Below are 18,466 nucleotides of genomic sequence, written 5' to 3'. Positions count from 1 at the left end.
GAACGTCAACCTTCTGGCACCCCTTCTTCAAAATCGGCCTCCTCTGAAGCAAGCTGCCTCCTACACGCCTCCTTGAGTAGTCAGTCACCTTGTGACAAGGACCTCCCAGCGCCTAAGTGAAGAAACAGAAAGGGCACTCCCTCCATCCTCCTGAGTGGCCCCCAGTCAAAGGCTTTTCTTTAGAAAGGCAGCCTGAAGGAGCGGGAAGGTGGATACACTTTAGAGACCCTGGATGCTTTCTAAGTCTCTCCCCTGTCCAGGACTTGCTATGCAGGGCTTTGAATATTAATGCCACACGGATAAAAGACACCAGGCATCGGAACGCAGTGTTCTCACACGCACAGGGTCAGATGGAGTGCTGAGCCCAGAAAGGGATTCAGTGTCATGGGGGGGGGGGGTCGGTGGGGGGTGCGCTGGGGGACGGACAGGACTAAAAGGGATGAAGCAAAAGGGGGGATACATTGTTGGACCCTGCTGACCCCCCCACACACACACTTATAATCTTCAGCTGCCCCATGAACTTTTTGTGAACTGTTTAAAAGTGGAGGTCTGTTGAACAATCAGCGGCGCCACTGCCAGCCATAATTTCATTGCAACAAGCTAAAGACTTTTTAACTCTTCAGGTTCCTGACAAAGACAGCAGAGTGGGAAGGGCCAATGAGCAATGGCCTTGCCTGGCGGGAGGCCCTTCTCCGGGGTGACAAACCAAAGCAGCCCAAATCCCTGGCGGGAACCTCCCCAGCAAAGGCCACACTGATGTCACCATGCCCTGACTGAATGGAGACCTCCCCTCCCCCATCTTCATGGGATGTAGAACTAAGGGGGCACTGGAGTAAGAAACCCCAGAGGCAGAGGGGTTCCCACTCCACTTCTAGAAGCAGCTATTGAAATACTTGGGACCCCACCCCCTCCTTTTTTTTTTTTTAAACCTCTAAGGCGAAGTGTTTCAAAACTGCCTTTGCTGCTACCTTGCCTGTGGGACATGGCGGAGAGGGCAAATGATGTGATCTCGATGACAAGCAGAGCAGGCACTTTGCTGCTATATATAAGAGACTTTTTTTTTGCCCTTATTTCTCAACGCCACCCCCCTTCCTTCCACATGCGGGCTCTGCTTCTAGAAGTGCCAAGATGTGTGAAGTCACTCATGAAAAGCACTTTACAAGCACCAACCTGTTTGCAGTGTGAGCAGCTAAGCTACACCTTGGCTCTGAGTTTTAACCCTTTTTTCCAGCAGTGGAGAGAAGAAGGCCAGGAGGATGCGGGACAGGGAGGAAGAGGGGAGATGGCTGAGAGAAGAGGTCAGACCGGGAGGCTGAGGAGCCACTGGGCTTCTGAAGAAGAGTGGGAACCGTAGTGGCGGCTGGCTGGAAGGCCCAGGTCCCAGTTCAGGGACAGACCTGACTTGCGAAACACAGTGAGTGCTCCGTCTCCAGCTCTCCTTCAGACCTGAGCAGTCTTTTGCTCTAGAAGGGTTATGATCCAAGTACCTGAGCCCGGCCTAGCCACTGGGGAGAAGAGCCGGATTGGCCAAACGAGATCACAGGGGGCAAGATTAGGCGCTGTCACCCCAACCTTGGCATTCCTGAGCAGGGGTACTACCACGCTCTGCGTAAAGACGTGAAGGGGGGCGCCCACCACTACCATTTCACTAATTCCTACCGAGAGGATATCATTATGGACTGAGGAGAAGGAGAAAATGTTTCTGCAGATGATGTACCCTGGCAGACGACAAATAGGTTGGAAGGAGGTACAGTGGCTGAGAGGCTAGGGTGAGTGAAGGGAGGGGAGGCAGCACCCGGCCACTCTTGGCACCTTTCCTTTCTCTCCACCCAGGCTCCTCCTGGCACGAAGCCACTTTCCACCGCCTCCGACCGGGTCAAGTCTGCACACCACGCTTGTCGAAGGGGGGCTGACAAGATGGAGCGCATCGCCGCCAAACCATCCCCATTCCCAGGAATCAAGCCACACACCCCACCCTCCCGCAAACACCAATGGCACCTTTTTCTTAGAGTCTGCCCCACTGGGCACAAATCACTGACATTTTATCCAGTTCATAGCTAAGTGGACAGGTTTTCAGAAATTGAGCACAGGAGGTGATGCTGGGGTCTCTTTTGAGGGCAAGGGACCTCTTCAGGGGAGGGTTCTCCCTCTCTGAGTGGCTGGTTCTCTGGGGACAATGTTCAAGAACACAGTCATCACCACAGCTTCCCAGCTCCCACCTTCATGCATGGGCAGGTGGCTGAACCTCTCCAACCTAGTTCCCCTCATCTGTAAATATCTGGCGCCGTGTTTTCCAGAGGATTAAACTGCACTATGGACTTGAGTTTTGCCTGGCAATAGCTAGTCCAGGCGACGTTTAACCCCATTAAACAGCATCTGACTTCACTAACATACTGTGTGACAAACCCCAGAAGCACTGTGGCAGTGGGGTGGCTGAGGCAGGGACACAGAGGGGGCCAAGCCAGGGAGGGGTGACCTTCAGCAGAGTTGTGTGGATTTAATCTCCACCCAAAGCTAAGCACGCGGGAGCCCTTCCTGGGGCTGCTCCAAACACAGCCTGAGTCACGCACACGCACAGCGGCACTTCTCTACTGGTGTCAAGGAAGGGAGGGGTGAAGAAGTTCCTATTTTAGGATGGGGGGGCCTGTGTGGGGGTGGAAGAAGAGAAGAAAAGGCTCTCCCGGATGTGCAGTGTTGGGGTGGGTCCTCCTGGGCTGCTTTCCTGAGCAGCTTTCCAGGGCCTGTGAGCAGCAAGGAGAGGGGGATCCCATAGCTACTACCTCCCAGGTAGGGCTGCATGCTCGCAGAGACTGAATGAGGGAGTTGGCTGGCTGGATTCTCCAGCCACTCATGGGTGTTGGGGGGGGGGGGTCGGGAGGAGTGATCTAGCCTGCCCAGGTGCTGTCTCTTGGCACACTCTTTGAGACTTGGCCATAGCCTCCGGGGGTGCCCCCACCCACACCCCAAGTTTTGCATTAGTAACTAACTGAGCTGGGGAGTCGGGGGAGAGGGGAGAGGAAGGGAAACTCTCTTGTTCCTGACCTTTCCAGCACCCAGAATCTTCCCTGCCTCCTCCCAGGGTGTCTGGGTCAGAGCAGGAGAACCACTCCGGTCGGTCAGGGAGTGAACTTGGCCTTAGGCAGCTGCAGCAACCGGCGACGAAGGAGAGCGGGGGAGGGGCGCCCCCTCCCCCGCCTCAGCCCGGAGCTCAATCGGTCGGCAACAAAGGGATTTTTTCTCTCCCACCACACACATCCGTGCTGCTCCGAGCTCGCCCGCCACTCCTCACCACTCCTCACCACGAGGTCCCCGGCTCGGCACACACCCACACCCTCACGACGTGCCCCACCCGGCCTTCCAGGAACTCCAGCTCTATGTGAGACGCAATAAGCCCGATCCCCTCCGGCCCCAGCTAAAGACTCGGTTCCTCTGTAGTCTCTCTTCCCAAAAGATACCCCGCTGCACCTTCTGTCCGCGACACTGAATCTCCGACAAAAACGAACTTTGGGTGGGCTGGGAGGACCCGGGATATGCTGCTGGGTCCACCACGGGACTGGACACTGCAGAGCCCTGGGCTCCTTCCCTTCAGACCGACATGGTACTATCTGTGGACACCCCTCCAGAATGACGCAAGCCAAGAGTAGCCAACTGTAAAGAGGGAGGGGCTCATGGAAGGGGAGCACTAGGCAACAAGGATCACCCGGGAGAGAAACCCAGTCAAACACCCCTGCCCCAAGTACCTCTCTCCTCCCCCTCCCCCCAAGAGAGCCCTGGACCAGATTCTGGATCAACTTATGGAGCAACTATGGATGACATTTCCCCTTCTCACCCGTTTCGTATCGGGGCTGCCCTATAACACCCTGACATGCATCCAGGCCACTGTCTTAGCTTTTTATTCCTTCTACTTTCTTTCACTGTGGTGCCCCGTAAACCACACAGTGTATATAGGAGGGGCTGCATTTGGAAGCTGGTGTCCCTCAACAGGAGACAGAACACCTAAATTGAATGATTCATCACTTATTCCCCTTACCTCTCCCCCCCAAAATTCCCACACCAGTCTGCCTCCCACCCCGGGGGGTGTCTAGACCTGGATTCCCAGTTAGGGTCTAAACAACCTGGGTGCAAATCCAGAAAAATAACCCATCCCACACCTCCAAAGGGGGTGTGACGGCGCTGCAGTCTCCACTGGGGCTTTGGCGAAATAGAAGGCGTTGAGTGCCCCCCCCCACACACGGAACAAGCTATACCCTAAGGTTATTAACAGCAGCCATCATCAGTACACACGGGAAACACAAAGGAACTTTTACGCATAAAAGATGCATGAAACACAGGGGTCCTGTGATCAGTTCCCGGGTTCCTTGCTGATTGTGTGTCGCCTCGGAGTCCTGGGATGGCTGGGAATAAGGGTCAGAGGAGGAGCGGGGCTCCCACTTTCTTTATAAGGAACAATAGGAACCCCATGTCTGCTACTCAATCTTGGAACTCGGAACACCCAAAACAAAGCTGTGGAACAACTGCAACATAGATGGGGGGCCCATGAGTTTCTGTAGTTGTTCTGAGCTTAATTACTCCTCCTTGATCCGTGGGACTAGACACGACACCGCCAAGGTTAAAATGCCCCGAACAGCGCCGAGCAGATGTGAGCGAGCTGGCAGACGCGCAAATGAGGCCTGCCTCGGAGCACGATAACAAGTGACTAATACATTGCATATCGTTGAAAGAAAATTATTTTTCTCTAATTTGCATTTGCTTGGGGGAAAAAAAAAGCCAACCAGAGTCCCTCCTCACAAGCAGGAGTCTAATCCTGGAAATACAGCCTGGTTGCTTTAAGAGAGCTGGAAGGAGGGAAAGACTGCCAGTGTTTTGGCGTTGCAGGCTTGTTTATCTTTCCGCCTTTCCTCCAAGGCGAAACTCGTTTTGCAAGCAACATTCCTACAGAAAATGGCACACGTCATAAAAAGAGACCCAATTTATAGAACTGGCACTGAAGTTCATGTATCACTCCAGAAGCATCTCCCAGTTCCCCACTAGGGAACCCAAGTGCACGCAGAAGTCCACGTTAACACTTGGGGCGGGTAGATTTGGGGGGCAGGGCGGCAATGAACTTAGGTTTGCAGATATCCTGTAGGCTGTACCCCCAGAGACCAGAATCCCATAGAAGGGCAGGATACAGGATGAAGTCAGCTTTAAATGCTCCTCCAAACCCACAGGGGCTGGAGAAGCTTCGATCTTGGAATTGTGGGGTGGGGGACTTTCTTATCCAGCTTGCCCCAGGACAGCCCAGAGGCAGGTCCACCACCTTCCCTGGTCATTCTAAGCCTGTCCGCTTAGGTCAGTCCAACAACTTCAGGACTAGAAGAGTGGACAATTGCTACCAACCAGTCTCCTCTCCCACCAGAGCAGCCCCTACTCTGCAGTGCCTGGGGTGGGGAGGGGGGACTAAGAGAGGTCTGTGGTTGTGTGCATCAGGTTGGTGAAGTCACCGAGAGGGTGGCCCTGAAGGTGGACCCGAGGACAGCACCTTTAGGTCCTGCTCTTGAAAAGGGGAAGGCTTAGGAGGAAAGGTTGATCAAAAGTCAACCTGCAACCCTTTCCCCCAAAATACACCACACACACTCCCCCCGTTTTGGGTAGGGAACCCACACGCTTGTGTTTCCAGTCGGGGAAACAGCGCCCGCCTGTCTATAACTTGTCTGAATAACAGGGCCATTTCAGAGGGGAACAACGGCCTTCAGAGAGCCGCTGCAGTTTCCAGAAAGCACTCAGTTAATAATACATTCTTTCCTACCAGTTTGCTTAGGGCTGAAAGTTATTTTCCCAAATCTGAAAACCCTGTCATCAGCAGCTGAGGACCCAGGTCCTCCAACCCTTACCAAACTTCTCTCGGCAGTGACACTTACGACCCAGTGGGGCCTTCTGCCACCACCTCTGCCTAACAAGTTCCCCAAACCACAGCACACAAGCTGTCCAGCACCTCCACCCCCCCCCCAGCTCAGGGAGCCGGAAAGGTGTGCGTCGGGGGAGGGGGAAGCTCCTGGGCTTTCTCTCTTATGAGGACGCTCTGGCCAGAAAGTGGCGGCCACCTCTGCAGTTCTCCGCGGGCCTGCATAGTGCGCGCTTTGTGTAAGTGCCGAGGAGGCGCAGCGCAGCTCGTGCACCAACAGCTGTCACATTATTTGCACTCGCTGTAAACAGCCTTCACATTCCCCCCTTACCACATAGTTAAAGCCAGACTAACAATCCACAGTTAGAGATCAAACCAACAACAGCAGCATTGTGTCTGCCTTCGCTGCCTTCGCACCAAGCCCAGCAGCTGGCAGGTTTCTCCGGAACAAGGGACCCCCCTCTCCCCGCACCCCTCCAGGCTCCAGCCAAGGCTAGCCGAGGCAGCATGCGCGTCTGCCGCTGCTGATTGTTGAAGCAAAAGAGCACAGCCATTTCGCATAGATTTCCGTGGGGTGTATCTGCCCTCTCCAGAGTTTTCGCCTCCTGCTAGTTCGGACAAGCACCCCTCCCCCATATCCTGGGCTGGGAATAAAAGTGGTTAGGACTCCCAGGGTGAGTTTCGACGCCCAGCAAAGCAGGGGTGCTGGCCCACCCTGGCCAGGTCCCCAGTCCGGGAGGCCTGCTGTCCGGGAGGCCCTCCTGGCCATGTCACAGAAGCCTGGCAGCCCTCCGCTTTCTGCAGCCTGTGGCCCAACACTAGGGAATTGTCTAACCCCCTGCATACTTACTGGTCGCCCCACTGATCAAAATGTCTCCTTTATGATTTTTGGTTAAGTCGAACATTTCCATAATCGTCATTATTAGCGCAAATTACACGCCTAATCGGTCCTTAAATAGATTTTAATTAAATAATCATACAAGGCTCATTTTATGACTTAAGAAAGGCATTACTTTTCGTTATAAACTTTCCACCAGGATATAGAATAACGATAGCAGACAAATACTTATTCTCTGAAAATCGCCAATAACCGATGGGCAGAGGATCATGAAATAGACCCTTCTTTCACCTTCTGGAAGGGAAGTGAGACCAGACATACCACATCTGCATAACTTTTCTCTTGAGGAGAGATTTCTTCCTCCAAAGCATGACCTCTGTCTTCTCTTTGGGGCCAGTAGAAATAAACCCCAAATGTTGCTTTTTCCTTACCCATCTGAAGAGGTTTCTCCAGTAGACGTCTCTTCTAGATTCCTCCCCACCCCACCTCTTTTTCCACCCCTAGTGTGCTGAAAGTTCTGGTGCAAAAGCATGCAGGCTGTGCTTGTTAAATGCTGTGTAAAATGCTGTTAATAAAATAATAAATACAAAGGATGGAGGCTACTGGTTCCATGGGTGTTTTGACTGGAAATGCCTTGGCACTTGTCATGTGTTTATGGGAGGGCAGACAACTCTAAGATTTACATAGTTTGGACATTTCTGTACTTCATTTATTCTTTCCTAAATGACGTAGGCCTAGAGCTATTTCAAGTTTGCATTTGTACAGAACTGTTAAATGCCGAAGAGTTTCTCCAATTAAACCAAGTTTGGAATCAGCCCCAAAGCGGGAATATACTCTCAACTGGTCCTACTCCACCCTCAGCCTCTGGGGCTGGAGAAAACAAACAGATCCTCAGAAACAATCCCGTGCCCTTGGGCTACCACTCTCCCCCTCCTCTAGGGGCAAAGGTTAAGGTGTCTTCAGCGAGAAGCAAGACCCTGGCTGTATACGGAGGACGTCCGTGCAGTTCGGCTGTCCTGGGCGTACTCTACCTCTGGAATAGAGAGCTAAGACGAGGGGGGGAAACTGCTGGCCTGGTAAAACCCACTGTTCACAAAACAATGTCAGCAAAGGCTGTAAGGCATTCTTTAGAGAGGGACCAGGGATTCGTGCCTACTGAAGCTCTTTCAGCACAAAGGCTTTTAGGGGAAGAAGGGAAAAAGAGGGAGGGGGAGAAGAGGAAAGAAAGGGAGGGCTCCTGTTTCAGAGCAGGCATCCCCTGAGAGTCAAGAACCAAGTGTAGCTTCAATCAAACGCTGACTTCCCCTCTGGGAGTCAAGTAGGAAACCTGATCACAGTAGCTTACTACCGGCCTGGATCCATACAGGTCTGGTTTTCTTCTCATGCTAGTAATTTTTTTAAATACATATCGATATAAAAGAAGCAATCCCTGGCAGACTTTATTGAAAACCACACTGAGACCTCATAACATCCGGACTTAATCCCTATCAAACAAACCACAGCACCTCTGGCCTCTGCAGCAGGCCACCCCCTTTCACCTATTCCAACCAGGTCTCTTCCCTCCCAGGCGCAGCTACGCCCTCCACCAAAAGAAGACAGGAAGACTTGCCAAAGAGCATCTAGATACGGGTTCTGGAATCAATTCCTAACCATATAATAATGATCCCACTTAAGAAAAAAAGATCCAAGTCCTTTCATATGGAATCCTTTAAATGGCAGAATGCAAAGAACTGCAACAAAGGGAAAGAGGAACCCTTGGAGGCCGACCTGTAGGATACCCCTGGAGGGGAACTTAACCTGTGTGGTTGGTCCTGGACACTAGGTAGTACAGAATGGAGGAGCAACCAATAGGGAAACAGGAACAGCCATTCAAAGCAATTACTAATCCTCAGGGCCTACTACGTGCCAAGTATTCTTCTTTGATCCTAAAGGTGGATAATTATTCCCAGTCTTACAAATGGAGAAACTTACTGAGGCTCAGAGGCCATAAATAACTTGCCCCCAAGGTCACACAGCTAGTAAAAATGGGCCACGGTCAAACTCAGTCCTGGAGTTTCGGAGAGGAGCCAATTATTGGCTTAATTGTGCCATTTGAAATCCCCAAGAAGTTCAGAATAGTCCTTGGACTCAAGTCCAGACGAGGAGAATGGGGGCCAGTGTTAACTCAGTCCCCAAGGAGCCTGGAACCCAGTTTCTCCTATACCCAGTAGTGTCTTGGTCCATCTGAAGTCTTTCTCAATTTCCCCTGACAGCCTACAAATCTCCCCCAACTGTGATACCCAGTGAGGCCAGAGTTCCCAACTAGGCTCCACTGTCCCCTCCACTCCAGGAGCCTCCTGAATAAGTGGGGGTAGGTGGGTCGCTAGCCCCAGGTCTCCACAAGCGCTGACTCCTGGTAGGAGGGGCTAGGCTTGCCACCCTAGCTTTGCCACAGAAAGCAATATATTAATCAAATTATCTAGACAGAGTAAAAGCCCTTTGGAAAGAGTGCCTACGTCTACCTTCCCTAGGATTTTAATGACCCTCACCCTACTTTGTTGGGGGGAATTAAGAAGTGTCTTATAAGATGCCAGGCCCTACTGAACCTGAGGGGTTCAGCTGGGGGTTGTGCCAATTTTCCTTTCACTAGCTTCTTCACTCAGAAGCTGGGGATCAACGGTCCCAAACCCTACCATCCCATATTTCCAGGTCTGTCCCAGGCTTTCAGCTGCTCAGGGAACTACCCACACCCAACACCACTGGCTCCACAGCCAGTGAGCCCTCTACAGTTTGGCTTGCTGGGGACTGGCAGAGGGGCACGGGCCATCCCGTTGCTCTTCTAGAGGCCCGGAATGTGCGAAATGGCTCCGGGAGCCATCGGGCAGGCAAGGGTCTCCGCAGCGAGAGGGATGAAGGCAACGGCAGCGGCGCCGGATCCTCAACCATACCCCCCCACCCCGACTTGTCGCCCCCAGCTCCAGGCCAGTGGCTTTCTCTCGCTGAGTCTCTTTTTTAAACTTTCCGTCCTTCGCGACCGGCGCAGGGTTTCCAGGCCCGGTCCTCTCCCCCTCCCCAAGCTCCATGCAGGCCCTTCCAACGTCCCGGGAGGCGAAACCCCCGGCCCCCACACCTCGAGACGGCGGCACGGCGTCCCCGGCAGACACTCCCCGCTCCCTTTCCACAGGGCTACCTGGAGAGGGCGATATCCTGGAGTGATCGGTGTCCCGCCGAGCCTAGGACCTTCGCGTCCAGGGCGGAACCACCGCGGCCTCCAACGGTGGAGTGCCCTGCCCACGGCGCGCGTCAGTGCGTTCCACACTCGAGCTCTTTATGGAAAGAGCTCGCGCTTGGAGGCGGGGGGAGAGGGAAGAAAGCGGCAAGGTTTATGGGCAGCCCCCCAATGAATTCTTCAGATGTAAAGAGTTTTGAGTGTCCCTGGCACTATAGCAAGTGTTCGGGTAGAACAACAGAAATGGGGGGTACCTGATACGGTGTAAGAAGACCCCTATAACCCTCTCCTCCCCTTCAAAGTTACTATTAGCATTGAAAGACCCCAATGCCTTCAGTGCAATAGTGCCGCTTTAGAACTTCTTTCTACTGGGTCCCCATACTCTAAATAAGTACCTTCCTTGCCTTATGAAATCCAAAATTTGTGACCTGCAGCAGATCCTGGATCTCTCACCTGCATTGCCCCTGGCACCCTGACCTGACTCACCCCCCTCCCCCAGTAGTTCCTCTGGTTTGCACCTAGACAATAAATTTAGTTTAATTTAGCTTCCGGTCTTTAATTTTAGCAGGTCTCCTTTTTGCATGCAAATCAATATGGCAATTACCATCTAAAAGCTCGCCCAGCCCCGGGTCAATGTAAATTGATCATTGTCCGCCTTCCACAAAATAACACCGGGAGTCTGTGGTGCATAATGAGATTATACTGGAAACTGTCTTTTAGATCACAAATTATATTTTATGCTGTCAGGATCTTCTCCTAGCGGACTTCCCTGCTAGTCTAATCAGGGGGAGTAGAGCTCCTGGGTACTGAGGGGCGATGCTGGCTGGGGAGACATGGCTCTGAAAAATAACCAAGTGAGGATCCCCATTTCCAAGATTGGGGGCGGGAGAGGATGAGCTTGCACTAGGAAAGGGAGCCTTCTACAGAAATATCCCAGAAAAGCATTGGTAATTAATTCCAATCCAACACAAGTCAGACATCCCCTTCCTGAGGAACAGAGGGGGCAACCTGTGAAGGCGCTGGAGGTCGGTGGACACCTCGGGCCAAGTGCTCCCAAGGAAGGCGTCTTGGCCACCCCAAGACGGCCTGGGGAGGACATCCACTTGCCGCAGCCACCTAGGCCCCAGCAACGAAGCTGGGTTAGCAAAAAGTCGGAATCCTGCCGGCCATACACATTGGCAGAGAAGCCCCAGCTGGCCGTGGCGGGTCTGGGCCTCCACTCCCCAGACTGGGTCGAGGCCCCCGGCCAGGCCAAACCGTGTGACCGGGCCGCCGAGGCCTCCAAGCAAGAAGAAAGTCCTTTTTCGCCGAGAGCAAGGCTCTCCCGCCCCTCGGCGGCCCCCAGGGCACGGGTGTGACCCCGGGGCCTAACAAAGGGCCTTCAGAGCTCCTTTCGGCCTCGGGCTGGCGGGGGGAGGGGTCGGGCCAGCGGCGGAGGGTGGGGCGCAGTGGTCCCGCGCCCGACCGCGCTCGGCGCCCTCGAGGAAACCACCAAGGTGGCACTATCAGGGCTGTCGGTCGCTCCTTAGAACCGTCCTGGTCGTCCCTGGGCCCGGGGTGGCACTGCGGCCTGCTAGCGGGAGCTCCCGCCCAGCCCAGGGCCCAGCCCAGCCCCGCCCGACCCGGCGCGGGCTCCACCCGAGTGCGGTCTTCCCAATAAAAGCTGGAATTCCCGGCTGGGCTCAGCTCAGACAAAGGGGGACCGCGGCAAATCGACGCCGCGGGCAAACCAAACCCGAGCCTAGTTTACGTGCGCGTCTAGGGTCACAGAGGCGCCTGCTAATCCACCCTCCGCAGGCCGTCCCCCGCAAGGTGTTCTCCGGGGAAAAAAAATACACGTGAAGAGTAAAAAAATGAAAGCACATCTCCCTTTTATTCATCCCAGAGGCCTAATGGCAGTTCTTCAGGTTCTGTCTTGATCAGTCCATCGGACCTCGAGCCATCTTAGCAATCAGGACTTAGCAGGGCAACATCCATGCCTCCTGATTCAAAGTGCAAAGCTACTCTTTTCCCCACCATGCCACCATCCATCCACTTAAGGTCAATTACTCAAAATCTCTCAGAAATCCTCCTACCTGCTCTACACATACCCTCCCCTCCCACAGGAGACGGGAAGAAACCATACCCAGAAGTAATCTTAGTAATTGAGGGTCTTCTACCCTCAGGTAGGCCGCTTTGCCCTCAGTTTCCTTCTAGTCAAAGTTGAATTATTTCCCAGGGAATGAGTGCAAATGTAGTTGTATGGCCCACACTCCCCCAGCAAAGTCATCGTCAGGCAATAAGGAGTTTTTGTCATTCAGTCTGTGTATCTAAGCATGGATGTATGCATATGAATGCTTTTTGTGTTTCCAAGTGACCCTCTTCACACCTTTAAATGGGCTTTTGTCTCTGAAACTCACATTTATAGAAATCGTGCCCCAGTTTCCTCTCAAAAAGTCTGGGAATTTCTCTTAGATTATTGCTATCGGTCTCAGAATTTGTGTATCCATGTTTACATTCTTTTTTACATTCTTGGGCCAGTTCTTTTATCTCTTATGTATCACTTGTTCCATGTGGGCATCGGAGCCCAAGTGTCCTGATTTGTCTGAACACATGTCATCCAGGCGCACATCTTAATCTGAGCATTCCTGCCTCACACGTACTGTCGTTCTTGCCTTCCTGTAATGTGGCTCAGTCTCAGGCCAGGCCAATATCCACAAGCCCTGAAAGGGAGAGTTGGGGGCAAGAGACAGGCATGTACTAATGACTTATATATAGGGTACGGCAACCACCAAATACTACGTCTGTTAAGAACTAAGCCAATGTCTGCAAACTTGTATCAAATTTTTTGGCCAATTCAATATTGACCCAACCTGCGTGTATACAAATGATCGATTCTGTACATATCATTGTCCAACTCCTGTTTGAAGGCTGTCTCCCTGCCCACAAGTTCATGGTTAAAAAGTGTGCCTTTTTATACAAACAAGTAAAGGACTTCTTCGCTTTCTCCAAAGCATACCTGTTCACATTGGCCTGGCTCAGGTCTCCCTCTGCAGCAGCCTTGGTCACAGGCCCCACCCCACTGTGGCTTTGAGCAGACCTTACCACACTGGATCGTCCACGTGATTTCTCTGGGAACACTGAGGTCTACTTCTCTACATGTCCCAAACTCAGTTTCTCAAGTGAGGGTGTCCACTGTGTGTTCACACCTGCCTCCTCTCGCCGCTGAGAAGTACAGGGTCAAACTAGATCGTGTAGCAGCTGCGTTTGGTTTGTTGCAGAATTCAGCCGAATGCACCAGGATGTGAGCGCGCAAACACAGAAGAGAAAGGAAAAGCTAGACCTGATTCCCGCCCCCTCCCGCCTGGGGGTTACTCGGCCTCCAGGAATTTCTACTGGGCTCTTTGCCCACCCCACACTCCCTTGCACTATATCCAGCGCCATTAAAGGGTTAAGAGAAACCCTCACTCGCAGCCTTCCCTCCACCCGGCTCGCTGGGCCCGCAGGCTCGCTCGCTCACTCGCTGCTCACGGGAGTCTGCCGCCGCCTCCGCGGCCCGCCCCCCCTTCCCGTCCTTCAGCCGGGAGGGAGCCTGCATGCCTGTCTAGACCGATCTATCACAGGCACACCAACAACACCCGCGAGAACGCGGAGACCCAACCCAGGTCCCCCTGCTCGCAAGGCTCCCTGCGGCCGAGCCCGGGGAACAAGAACGCGCCTGCGAGGTGGGGGTGGGGGCCTCCGGGAGCCGGCCGCCCCGAGCGCACCGCGGGTTCTCCCCAGCCCCGGCCCCCCGCGCTCTCGCCAGCTCGGCTGCCGGGGCATAGTCACAGCTTTGCGCGCTGGGCAGTCCTATTTTTATCTTGTCTAATCCCAAACTGGGCGGGGAGCACAGGCGTCGTGCTTAGAGAACAAGAGATAGGCGAGGGAGGCGGGGAGGAGCAGCCAGGCAGCGACGCGAACGCGAGGGAGTTAAAGACACAGTCGAGGCGACCGAGAACAGGAAGAAAGAGCGGGCTGCGCGTGCCTCGCGGGGCCGCACTCTATGCGCCGCCCGGCGAAGTTACACTCGCCTCCCCACCGCCCCTCGCTGCGGGCCCTTCCCCACTAGCAGCGGCGCTCTCCGCGGCCCCGGCCGTTGGGCCCTGGCCTGTGTGGGAGGCAGAGGCCCGGCCGGCCTTGCAAAGGGCTGGAGAGAATCGCTAATGAGCTGTGCGGCCCATTGATCCGGAGAACACTTCCTAATTAACTCTCAGTCACCTACTGGTGACAGCGCCTCAAAGGACAGCGCCCCAGCCCCGACCAGCCCGCGGAGCGCCTGGCGCCCAAACGCCGCGCGCTCCCCTAACTACCCCAGGCAATCCGGTGAGTGGCATATACCCGCACACTGAAGGCCAGACTCGGATTAAACCTGGACGGCGTATTAATCATCACCATCTCCCCACCCCACCCCACCCCCTTCCTTCACGCGGTGAAACCATGCCCAAAATAAATACAAGAACCAACACTGCAAAGCCCAGACCAGGTCGGGGGTGGAGTGAGAAGGGTCGAGAAACAAACGTATTCTCCAAGTGTCCACGGACAGTAGTCTCCGAGGCCGACAATTAAAATGCCTTTCACACAAGCAATTCTGTTGGCAAAACTGAATCCAACACCTCCTAAGGATTGATTTCGGCCCGCGGTGTCCGTTTCCAGTGCCACAGGAAGTGTCAGATGGCTAGAAATACCCAAGTCTGTCTGCGTTCACCACCCACCACCTTCTGGGGTGGGCCATTTCCTCCCCATTTTTACTCCCAGGCCATTTTAAGGATTTTTCTCCAAGAGGCTACCCCCTAGGATCAAATACACCTAACCCCTTCCCCCACCCCAGCTTCCTCGCAAAAGGAAATAAAAGAAAAAGAAAAAACCCAGCTAAACCCCTGAGCTGTCTAGTCTAGACAAGGCGAGGCTATGTGAATACCTATTTGAAGAGCGCTGGTTTCTTTTTAAGGTTTGTTTTTAAATACACATAACCCTCCCCTCTTCCTCCCCTCTCCTACTCCCCCAGCCCCCACCCTTCAGACGCCAGCGGCGCGCTCCCTCACGCACGGGCACTCACAGCCTCTAGCTGGAGATCTCGGACTTTACGGAAAAGATTCATTAACAGCAATTTAAGCCTAAGCCTCGCCCGGCCTCGGCCAACACGCGGCCAGACACCGCCGTCTCAGGGACCCGGAGACCTGCCCACTCGAGAGTGCGATCCGCGGGGAGCCTCCGGGACCTCGCGTGCCTCGAGCCGCCCTACACCGCACAGGGCGCCCCAGGGCTTGCTTCGTAAACAGCAGGCGCACGTCGCCACCGCCGGAGCCCCCGAGTTGGCTGAGGCTCTGCATCGCAGCCGCCCGCCTATTCCAAGCGCGGGCCCCGCGGCGCGTCGGCGCCTCGCCCTCCCCGCCTCAGCCGAGGATCGCGCCCCGGTGCGCAAGTTCCTCTTCGCCCTCAGCCTCCGTGCCGCACGCCCTCCAAGTGGGACCAACTTCCTCTGGCCGCAGACTTGCACACGCCCAAAAGGGCTCCCCACTAGACTCCCTGCTGCCCAGCGGAGGGCCCAGGTCTCGCCCCCCGCCCCCGCCCTTCCTGCTCGCCGCCGCCCCGAACTCTCACTCAACCCCAACGCCTGAGGGCTCCGAACTTAAAACCAACCCCACAGCAAGGGGGTGGGGGCGGGAGCGGGGTCCCGGATTATAATTTTAAAAGAACATTTACAAAACAAAGCGTCTGACCTGGAGGGCGGGCGGACGGGCCGTGTCGGAACCCCTCGCTCTGCACGATTTCCTAATAGTTTTTTTTTTTTTTTAATCCACGTGATTCGCGCTTTGGGGCAAGCCAAGAAAAAACCCGGGACTCCCTTCCCGAGTTGCGCGGCGGCAGCAGCGGCAGGTCGAGCTCGGCTCGGCCCGGGGCGCCCGCCACACACCCTCGCGCACGCACACGCCGTCGTTCCACTAGGAGAAACGACTGGCCCCCGGAGAGGCGAGACGACGCGGCGGCGGCTGGGGTTTTTACAGTTGTTTCCCGAGTCGAAAAAGAAAGCAGACGGGAACCCGACGCCCTCCCCTTCCTGCTCGCGAGCTAACGCCGAGCCGAGCTTTCCAGCTTCCAACCCAGCTTTCCCCCCCCCCCCGCGCGCGCCACACACACACACACACATACACACACCCCTGCGCCCGACTCGGGCGCTCAGCGGCGACCGCGCTCCCGCGCACACAGACACACACAGGCTGCAAACTTCCACTCCGCGAACTCCCTGGTCTCCTCCTAGCCTCCCCCCCCCACCGGGGAGGCGGCAGGCCCCCCGCCGCACCCCTCCCTCCGCGGTGCCCATGCGGGGCCGCTCAGGTTGGCTGCATTTTTAACTTATAGATATGAAATAAAAACGAAAGCGAGCAAAGCAGCCAAAGGGTAGCGCGAAGCGAGAGCTTCACGGGGTACACGAGTCGGAGAAACGCGAGTCGGGCGGGGGCCCCGAGGGAGGGGGCAGACTGCAGCCCGCGGCGCGCCCGCCCGCTCGCAGCCTCCCGGGGGAGAGGTGTTCCGGGCACTGACCTGAAATCCCCTGCCGGGAGTGAGCTGGGAGCCTCCGATCCGACGCTTTTAAGTTTTTTCCCCGAGCAGAGTCGAAGCGGCGAGGAGCGAGAGTCGGCAGAGTGGGTGGGGAGAGGTGTACGAGGGTTGGTGGAAAGTGGGGTGGCTACGTTGGCGAGCGGAGAAGGAACCGGGCCGGGGAAGCGCAGCGAGCAGCAAAGTTTGCCGTCCCCGGCTGCCCGCAGCCCGCTCCCGGCGCCGCGCTCGCTCGCCTCCCTCGCCGTCTGCTGCCAGTCGGCAGCCCTCGGGGTCGGTCCCTCCGAGGGGTGGGCTCTGGGCTGGGTAGGGGCGGGGCGGGGCGGGGCGGACTCAAAGCCTCCGGGCAGGTGGCGACAGCCCCGCGCGATCCTCTGGGCTCCCGCGACTGGGCCGGGTTCGGCCGGGCTCAGCAGCTCCCGCGCCGCCTCTGCTGCCGCCCGCGCTCGGGCAGGAGCCCCAGCGCCATGTTGACGGATCGCCGCGAGCGCCCGCTCGGGCTGGGTGTGTGTGAGTGTGTGAGTGTGTGTGCGTGCGTGCGTGTGTGTGTGTGTGTGTGTGTGTCTGTTGGCCAAGTCGTCCGGCTTGGGCTCCCCGCCCCGCGGCTCGCGGGCTCCCCCTCCGCCGCCGCGGTCCGCCTAGCTCCCGCTCTTGGTCGCAGTCTGGGCTCCGGCGCGTCTCCCCGCAGCCGCCGAGCTCGGCCGGCGTTCAGCGAGGAGCGTAGCTCAGTCTCACCTTGCCGCTGGGAGCCTGGGCTCCGTCTGCCGCCGCACGCCGCGATCCCAACGCGTCCCCCTCCCAGGTTCCCTCCTCTTCCTCCTCCCCCTCCCTCCGCCCGTCCTCTCTCCCTCCCTCCCTCCCTCCCTCCCAGCAGCCGCCTCCCCTCCCCCCGCAGGCGCAGCGCTCGGGCGACAGCCGCCCGCCCGCCGCCGCCTCCAGCTCTTGCAAGTTTGAGCTCCCCCAGCCTCCGCTCACCCTCCGCTGCGGCGCCTTGGCGGTGGGGTTTCGGACGGGTGATTCCCCTGGAAAGGCTTGCCCCGAGTTTCCCCAGCCGTCATAGATTCCCGGTCCGCACGTTTCGCCTCTCTGGGTCCGAACCTTGGACCACTTGGGTGGCGCCCCCTCGCCCCTTGCTCTCCCCTCCCCCGCTTGGACCGAGTTGGCTGCGCACTGCCGGCCCGGGCGCGCGTCCTGGGCGAACTACTGACCGACTCCGGAGGCGGTAGCGGCTAAGGCGGCCAGCAGATCCCGAGCCGAGGGGTTGGGGGCGGCGGGGGCGGCTCTCCCAGTCGCGCGCCGAGACTCCCCTCGCTACCCAGAAGGCCAGTGGAGGACCGCAATTACCATAAAGCGCCTCGCACTCCTCTCAGCCAAAGCTGTCAAACCCCAGTGGCAGCCGCCGCTCCCTCCTCTCGCCACCAGCGCAGCGCTCTCCCGGCTACGCGTCCCCTCCAAGACCTAGCAGACCCGGGCTGGAGGCACGTCGGCGCCGACCCCCACCCTGGGTCGCTCCTTCTTCCGGGAGGAGCCCTTTGCCATTTCAGTGTCAAGAGCTACCTGAAAACAGCACCCCAACGAACAGTGGCCGTTCCGCCCGAACTCCGTGCCCGAGTTCCCCCGACGTTTCAATTGTGTTTGGAGAGGCGGGGGGAGGATGGGTGCTGGCGGCAGCTAGTGGGGCAGTTGGAGGCCGTGGGTGGGGGCTATAGGGAAGCCGAGATCCTCCAGAATTTCTCCCGGTTTGCGGGCATTTCACCGTCTGCACCTCACATGGAGGGTCTCCCCTGGCCCCTCACCCTGGCCCCGTGAGATTATCTCCCGCGTTTTATTTTCCTTGGCAGGGAGCAACTTTTGGCTTACGCCGTTCGCCCCATAAATTTCCACTCGGTAACGTCGTGCCGATCGGTGCTCGGCGGCGGCGTACAGCCTTCGCCCGCAGCAGTTCAATTCAATTGAC

The 18,466-nt window shown here is 56.4% G+C and overlaps 1 protein-coding gene across 11 annotated transcripts in view; it reads right to left on the bottom strand.

Moving 5' to 3' along the window:
* Positions 1–18,466, bottom strand: part of BCOR (BCL6 corepressor) — a 118,045-nt gene that overhangs the window by 28,874 nt on the left and 70,705 nt on the right. For 5 of the 11 annotated variants that reach the window (XM_037512525.2, XM_037512521.2, XM_054695777.1 and 2 more), the window contains exon 1: positions 16,495–16,760. The exons of 5 other annotated variants lie outside the window; for them this stretch is intronic. The gene's annotated coding sequence lies outside the window, so the exon portion shown is untranslated. Of the gene's footprint in view, positions 1–15,671; positions 15,822–16,494; positions 16,761–18,466 lie in introns of those variants that run through there. One more of the 11 variants, XM_054695771.1, reaches the window with a different exon arrangement.

Source organism: Talpa occidentalis, unplaced genomic scaffold (genome assembly GCF_014898055.3).
Source record: "Talpa occidentalis isolate TD23 unplaced genomic scaffold, MPIMG_talOcc4v2.1 talOcc4.15, whole genome shotgun sequence".
NCBI classification, from domain to species: domain Eukaryota; kingdom Metazoa; phylum Chordata; class Mammalia; order Eulipotyphla; family Talpidae; genus Talpa; species Talpa occidentalis.
This window is presented reverse-complemented; position numbering and strand designations above follow the sequence as displayed.